General features: G+C 45.5%; 1 long non-coding RNA gene across 3 annotated transcripts; it reads right to left on the bottom strand.

The window, feature by feature from the left end:
* Positions 1-2,345: 2,345 nt before the first annotated feature.
* LOC120387455 lies at positions 2,346-7,809 on the bottom strand. Of its 3 annotated transcripts, none has more exons than XR_005590170.1 (3): positions 7,676-7,809; positions 5,532-5,590; positions 2,346-4,938 (listed from the first exon to the last, which is right to left on the bottom strand). It is a non-coding gene; the product is annotated as an uncharacterized LOC120387455 (long non-coding RNA). The 3 variants fall into 3 exon arrangements; XR_005590172.1 differs by lacking the exon at positions 7,676-7,809 and adding an exon at positions 7,237-7,275; XR_005590171.1 differs by lacking the exon at positions 7,676-7,809 and adding an exon at positions 6,041-6,706.
* Positions 7,810-7,880: the final 71 nt, after the last annotated feature.

Below are 7,880 nucleotides of genomic sequence, written 5' to 3'. Positions count from 1 at the left end.
GTTCCACAGAGAAGGAAATGACAAAAGGAAGGGAACATAAGACTGAGGAAGGATGCTTGTGTGGTACTTAAACTACAGGAAGAGTAGAGAGACGCGGGTTTTTCCAACTCTGCTTTTGGCTCTACCGCACATTGCGTTATTGATTTGTACTGCAGTAGCACCAAAGAGCTCCATTTGTGTACCAGGACTCCATTGTGCGAGGTGCAGCACAAACACCGAACAACAACCAGTCTGTTGTAGCTACGTCAATACCCACTGTCCAGTCAGTCTAGGTCAAAAGTTTTCAGCCTGTGGGTCCACAGATTGTCTAGGATTTCCAAAGGGGGCCACATCTCCATTCCAAATTATTTAGGTGTCTGCAAATGGAAAAAGGTTTCACTGGTTTAGGTCACTGTATTACTGTATTTTCTGTTAGTGTTGTCGAAGAAAAACTCAGTTCTCGCTTTTTGTTTGGGTGCAGCAAAATCAAATACTTTATTATTTCTCCAGTAATTACAATGGAGGGAGAGAGTGCCATAGGACACAGGGTCGCCCCAGTCCTGGACAGGTCTCTCAACTGGTAAACAATTACATCAAGCCTTTATACCTTTGTTACAGACAATTTCTAGCAATCATGGAGACAGTAAAAAGCAACAAATACATTTTGTTTATACATAGCAGAAAGGAGTGAGACAATAAGATAAGCCTAAGAAAAGCAAGCCTGCATTTTGGTTAGTGATTGCAAGGTCGTAATAACTTTGTACACAGTTCTTGTCCTGTCGCCTCGCACTATCTTTGCTCCTACAAGTCTCACGTCATTAGGGTTACAGTATGGCCTGACTCTTGCTAACTGACTGACACGCATTAAAATCCGCTTCAAATCCTTATTGAAGCTTTCCCTGCTTCCACACTGACTAATAGCCATTGATGGACCTGTCCTCCAAGAACTTATCGAGTTTGAACGATAAGAAAGCGATTAGTGTTCTGAGTCTTTCGGATGCTTGTGCGTTGCTGCCTGAATTAATCTGACTTGTGAGATCTGCGTTCCACACTGGAGTGTAACATTTGAGCAGGTGTCGTGTGAGCCTCTGTGAGTGTCTGAATCGCTAAACACAGGGCCGGCTCCAGACCCCAGCGTGCCAAGCACATGCTTGGGGTGCCGTGCTGCGGAGGGCGGCAGGCGGCTCGGTGGACCTCCTGCAGGCATGACTGCGGAGGGTCCGCTGGTCCCGCGGCTCCGGTGGAGCATCCACCGGCCTGCCTGGGGGCGGTCCACCGGAGCCGCGGGACCAGCGGACCCTCTGCAGGCATGTCTGCAGGAGGTCCACTGGAGCCGCGGGACAGCGACCGCCAGAGCGCCCCTGCAGTGCGCCCTGCTTGGGGCGGCGCAATTCCTAGAGCCGCCCCTGGCTAGACAGGAGAGGACACTAAGTAGACTGGAGAACTGCTCTTCTACAGAAATTGTTACACGTCTCCCAAAAGAAGAGACCCATCCGCCCCACAACACCCCACTGCATCAGTCTCTCATGTTTCAAACTTGTAAGTAATAGTCAGGCAAGGCGTGTTAGTCTTATTTTTGTTTTCTCAGCTTGTAAATGTTCCTTTTGGCTGAGAGGATTTGACCTCTGTTTGCTGTAACTGTGAACCTAAGGCTAGAGGGCGTTCTCTGGGCTATATGAATCTGCTTACCCTGTGTTGGGATTTTGTGCTTCCCAGTGAGTCTGATGCTGGGTAGAATCAAGGGACTTCGATTCCATGTGATTCAATTCAACAAGGCTTTATTCAATATGTGCACAAGGAGAGGAGAGCCCCTGGGACAAAGAATCAGGCAGAGTCCCTCCAGCCAGGAGCCCCTCCCCTTGCTAGTTTATAGCACATGGCACTTATAGAACAAGTTATAGAACAACTTACAGAACATGAAGCTCTAACCAATCACAGTTAAACAAACCCATAAATGTGTTTATCACATGCTCCTAGCGCACCATGCCACATGCTGAGCTCACCCCCTCCCCCCGGCTTTCTCTAGAATGTTCCGAGGCTGGTGAGCCACAGCGGGATTCCCTAGGCACAAGTACCCTGCAAAGCACATTGTATCCAAAATGAACACAAGCATCCCCTTCAGCTCCCCCATTTGGTTTTGGGGTAAGAACAATTCTTAGACCCCACTAACACCACTTCCTTGTATTTATTAGGAGCAATAATTAACTTTATCAATAATTAACTATGATTTTGACAACAGAATGAAATAATACATAATAATATTTACAATCAAAATAATAAGTCCACATACCACTGTGAGAACACAACCCAAATCCATTCCCCATGGAATTTTTGTTTCCACAATAGCAAACCCTTCTATCCACTGAATCACTGTAATTGCCCTACCACGTTTTTCATAATATTTTTAAAAAGCTTAACACAATAGGAAGAACGAGATATTTAAGCAAGGCTTGCCTGCCACAGTTAACCACCCACAGCCACACCAGATAATGGCGTCCTTCCTCACTGCTGTATCAAACATTAAATTACATTACATGCACCATTAAGTCAGGTCCCAACATTTGAGATAAGGCTTGTCCTGACTTCAGGTTTTCCATACACAAAACCCATCCTCCAGGATGGAACATTGGTCCCGTGGGAAAGCCATATAGTTATCTCCGGCCCTTATTCTATACAGGTGTCTGTGACATGCGAATGGGAGTGGGTGCACTGGCTGAGCCTCCAGTTCAGGAATTAACACCCCTCCAAGGATGCAATGACCATCTCAACATACCCCTATTATCGATAGGGACCACTCCCCTGCCACCATCCAAGGTGAAGACATTCAGTCTCTGAGAACTGCAGCTCTCACTCAACATGGCACCTGTGGCACGAGTGAGTCTCCTATCAGGGCTGCAACTTTCATGTTGAACACCAGGAAGATACCATGCCAGGAAGATAACACAATTTTTCCACATGCCTAGACCAATGTTTGCTTATACATTTGAGTAGTTGTTAAGAGATGGCTGAGTACAACAGTGAGGACCTAACCAACTGTTGCTGAGTTAAGGGAATAGCTAACTTGATGAGACGTGAGCCCCACTCTCACCACAATGAACTGTCATTCCTGCTACAGACAAATTTTAACCCAGTCCCTATGATTAGATTTCAGTAATGGCATTTACAACTGATCCAGTGGCTCCTCCCCAGGTGATTACATCAGTAAAACACTGAAAGCCACTGCAGCATTATTAAGATGAAACTTTCAAAACCACTCAAAACAATTAGTAGACTACAAAAATTCCTACATCAATTTTAAACTGGGAATATCAGCTGCAAACACTTAACAATATTACGACCGGCTTTCCAGGAGTCCATAGAGTAAACAGGGATTGTTGTGCCCCATGTTGGGTCTCACCCTTGAATACTTTTACACGTGACAGGTGCACCCGAACTGGAATTCCAGTGACCCGGGCTGCTGAAGGAGTTACTAAGAGAAGCGTGTGAGGCCCAGTCCAGGCTGGTTCAAAGGTTCGTTTTCTATAGGCTTTCACCATCACCTGGTCACCAGGCTGCACCTCACATATGTCCTCTTTGCAGCCTTTGAGTCTGGTTCAGTTCGGGGGGTCCTGTGAGACACACTGCGATAACAATTTGCAATATTCAACAGGCTGGTCACCCATGACATACAATTCCCCCCCTGCAATGCACAGATTTCCTGGCGTCCTCATTGCCCGCCCTGCCAGCATTTCAAAAGGAGATAAGGAATGTGGATTAGTAGGAAGCATGGAAGTCCCCGTCGGGGAATTATTTCAGTCATCAATAGTTTAACTACATCAGATGCAGTGGCCTTGGCCACTGGGGAAGCTTCTACCCACTTAGTAAAGTGATCCATGATCACCAGAACATATTCTTTCCCTCTGCACCTTGGCAGGGGACCAATTCCATCTATTTGTAACTGCGTGAAGGGCTGTGTTGGTCTTGGCTGATGCTGCATTTTCATTTTCACTGTGGGAGCAGAATTATATTGAGCACACGTTACACGCCTTCTCACATAATCATGCACGTCTGCATTAAGCTTAGGATGCCACCAGGTGTTTGACATACGGTGGATCACCCTCCGTGCTCCATCATGTCCCAACATGTGATACACTTGAATAATAGTTCCCATTAGCACATTTGGTAACACTAATGTGTTCCCTGGCCCTCTCCAAGTGTTATCATCACACAGATTGCCCCCATTATCCATCCATAACCACTTCTCTGCCCTTGGGGCAGTGTGCTGAATGTCCTGTAATTCAAAAAAGTTTGGGGGTTTTATGAGAGGCTGTGTTGCAGCAACCAATTGGGTCTCTTTACCTTCCACTGCTGCTTGTTTAGCTAGTTCATCTGCCCTTCGGTTCCCCTCCCTTTTTTGTGGGCCTTCACTTTTAACACTGCTATGTCGGCAGGTTTCTGCACGGCTGCATGACGTTTCTGCACTATCCCCCCATTTTGTATTGGGATCCTGTACTTGTCAGGAATCCCCGATTTACCCACGAGTTAATGTAATTATCTACAACCCCAAACACACATCTAGAATTAGTAGCTATGTTTATAGCATGACCTTCCGCGGCTTCACATGCGCAACTAACACCTGCAGTTCTGTTACTTGTGCTGATGCCCCAAGTAAACTGCCAGGTGTCACCAGCTGCCCATCTTGCGTACAAACGGCCCATCCTGTGTGTCACTTGCCATCCATGTAGGAGGAAGAACCATCCACGTATAGGCAAGGGGCACCAGGTATTTCAGTTTCTTTTACCAATGGAAGGTCCATGGGCTCTTCCTTAAGGCAACACCGATGCGGGTGTCCCTCATCTGGGCTAGGCGTGAGGGTGGCAGGGTTTAGCGATGACGCTCGTTGCAGACGTACTGAAGGCATTAGCAAGCTCGTTTCCCATCGAGTCCATCTTGCCACCTGGACTGCCGAAGATTTCTTTCCTGATAAAATAGCAAGGACAGCGTGAGGCACGACAATAATTACATCCTGCACACCAATTAGTGGTGAGGCTTGATTGAGGGCCATAGAAGCTCCTTCCACCGCCTGGAGGCACGGTGGCATTGCTTGAGTGACAGCATCTAGTTTAGAAGAGTAGTGTGCTACTGGGCACTGTTTGTCCCCATGTTTTTGCATGAACACTGCTGTCATATGTCCCTCTCTGACATGCGTGTACAATGTAAAAGGCATTAATGGATTAGGAAGTCCCAACCCTAGGGCAGTACTTAGCCTCTGTTTCAATGTGGTAAATGCCTGTTCACATTCAAATGTCCATTCAATTTCATCATGTGGTCCACCAGCACCCTTCAGGAGATTATTAAGGGCTGGACAATCCTTGAATAATTTGGGATTTGAGTTCGGCAGAAATTAAATAGCCCCAACTCTTTCCTAACTCCCCTGACCGTAATTGGTCGTGGGCATGCATTAATAGCCTCAATGCAGTCAACAGTTAAACACTTGTACCCCTTGGATATGAGATACCCCAGATAGGATACTTCCTCCTTTGCGATCTGAGCCTTTCTAGCATTACATTTACCCCACTGTCTGCCAAGTGCTGCAGGATCACTTCTAAGCCTTTCATGTGCGTTTGGCCATCTGGTGAGGAGACAAGAAGATCATCAACATACTGTACAACACAAGAAGCCACGTCTGGCAGCTTTGCCAGCACATCAGCTAACACTCTATGAAACAAAGCAGGTGAGTTATAGAAACCCTGGCTGAGGCGAGTGAAGGTATATTGCTTCCCTTTAACAGTGAATGCAAACCAAAACTGACTGTCAGGGTGCCCAGGAATAGACCAAAAGCCATTGCTAATGTCCAAGGCTGAAAACACTATGTGATCATCAAAAGCATGTAAGCCTCCCTCTACCATCCACTCCTGTACCTTTTCCCAGAAGGGTAGGTTTGGGTTATTAAGCTGCAAAGATGACAATTCTTTTAACATGCTCCACAAGTCAGAGGGACTTATAGGAGTGTGCTCTAGGCGACAACAGTAGCAGGGCCCCCTTCCCCTGGGTTAGGATTAGGGACAGTGGGCACTCTCACCGGAGCCATGAAACTAGACTGATATCCCCATGTTACACATGTAGGGTCCAAAGGTGCTGAGGGACAAGATTTCTTTCCCTGCAAGTCTGCTTCTTTATACTTTTTTGCTTCTGCTTGCAGTTTTCCCACCTCTGCTTCTAACTCTCCCACCCTTCCTTTTAGCACATCACTCTTTCTAACCAGATGTTTATAATCAACAATTAAACACATAGCAGCCATTTTGTCCTTCTTTATTTCAATCATACAGCCAAAATATTTTCACAAGAAAACTAATAAACTTACTGCTACAAGTTATAAAAACACTAATCATACACTCTTCATATTGTGGATTATTATATCCCTTCATCTTTCCCTTTTTTTAACCTAAATATCCTCCAATCTCTAAATTTTTAAACACAATTCTGTTTACAGACTAATAACAATGTATTCAAATCAAACTCCCCAGACTAAAATGACCAATCAGCAGATTAATCCTTTTTCCAATTTATTTGATCTGCACAATTACAATGTGCAGTTGGGAGATCAGGGCCAGCCAACACATTCGCTAGAGGTACTTAGGGATATACCTGCCCCTACACTAACTGTTGCTCCTTACAGCCTCTGTCATAGGTTTATTCCCCACTTGGAACTTTAGCGTCCACAAGATGGGGACCTGCATGGGCTCCTCTAAACTGAAATCCTAGTTTAGATCTGGTAATGCTGCCACCAGCTAGAAATTCCAGTGTCTAGCACATTCCCTGTTCCCCCAAAACTTTCCCAGGGAAACACCGATCCAAAGTCCTTGGATCTAACACAAAGGGAAATAAACCATTCCCCCCACCTTCTTCCCCCTCCCTTCGCCGTCGGGAGAGATCACCTTGATTCAAACTCCTTGAATCAAAACAAAGAGGGATTCACCTTCCCCCCACCTGTCCCCGGTGAGTCAAACTAATCCCCTGAGGTTTCAAACAAGGGAAAAATCAAACAGGTTCTTCAAAAGAAAAGCTTTAATTAAAGAAAGAAAAGTAAAAACTATCTCTGTAACACCAGGATGAAAAAATATACAGAGTTTAGCTTATAACCCTAGAGGGGCTCCCCCCCCCTTCTCAGAATAATCAAAAGTAACAGCAAACAGAAATAAAGATATTTCTCCAGCAAACACACATTTGCAAATACAGAAATTAATTACAAAACTAATCCGCCTTGCTAATACTCACTATACTGAATAGAAGGAAATATTTCAGGAAGCTTGGAGAGCCTGGATGTACGTCTGGCCCCTCTTAGATCCAAAGAGAGAACAGCCCCCAAAACAAAGAACACAAACAAAGACTTCCCTCCTCAGAGATTTGAAATGATCTTGTCCCTTGATTGGTCCTCTGGTCAGGTGTCTGTCAGGTTTACTGAGCTTATTAACCCTTTACAGGTAAAAGAGACCTGAACCCTTAACTATCTGTTTATGACAGCCTCTTTGATTTCCCACTTCAACAGCACTTAGAGGAACTTACAGCTTAGCCAGCCCCCACACTAAGTACAATGTCTTAAGACTGCAACAAACTCCCTGAAATCCCCAGCACCAAGACTTGCTTACCACAAAAGGTATGAGAGTCACCAGTCAGGTCAGAGACACACAACCAAATAAAAAATGAACAAACTCACCCTCTAATTAGATTGTAGGTTGTGATCCGGAAAGATATTTCTCACCCTGCTCACTGCGCCAAGAGACTGGTGGGATTTTGTGGTTCCCAGTGAGTCCGATGCTGGGTAGAATCAAGGGACTTCGATTGGATGTGATTCAATTCAACAAGGCTTTATTCAATATGTGCACAAGGAGAGCCCCTGGGACAAAGAATCAGGCAGAGTC

Source organism: Mauremys reevesii, linkage group 20 (genome assembly GCF_016161935.1).
Source record: "Mauremys reevesii isolate NIE-2019 linkage group 20, ASM1616193v1, whole genome shotgun sequence".
In the NCBI taxonomy this organism is placed as follows: domain Eukaryota; kingdom Metazoa; phylum Chordata; order Testudines; family Geoemydidae; genus Mauremys; species Mauremys reevesii.
This window is presented reverse-complemented; position numbering and strand designations above follow the sequence as displayed.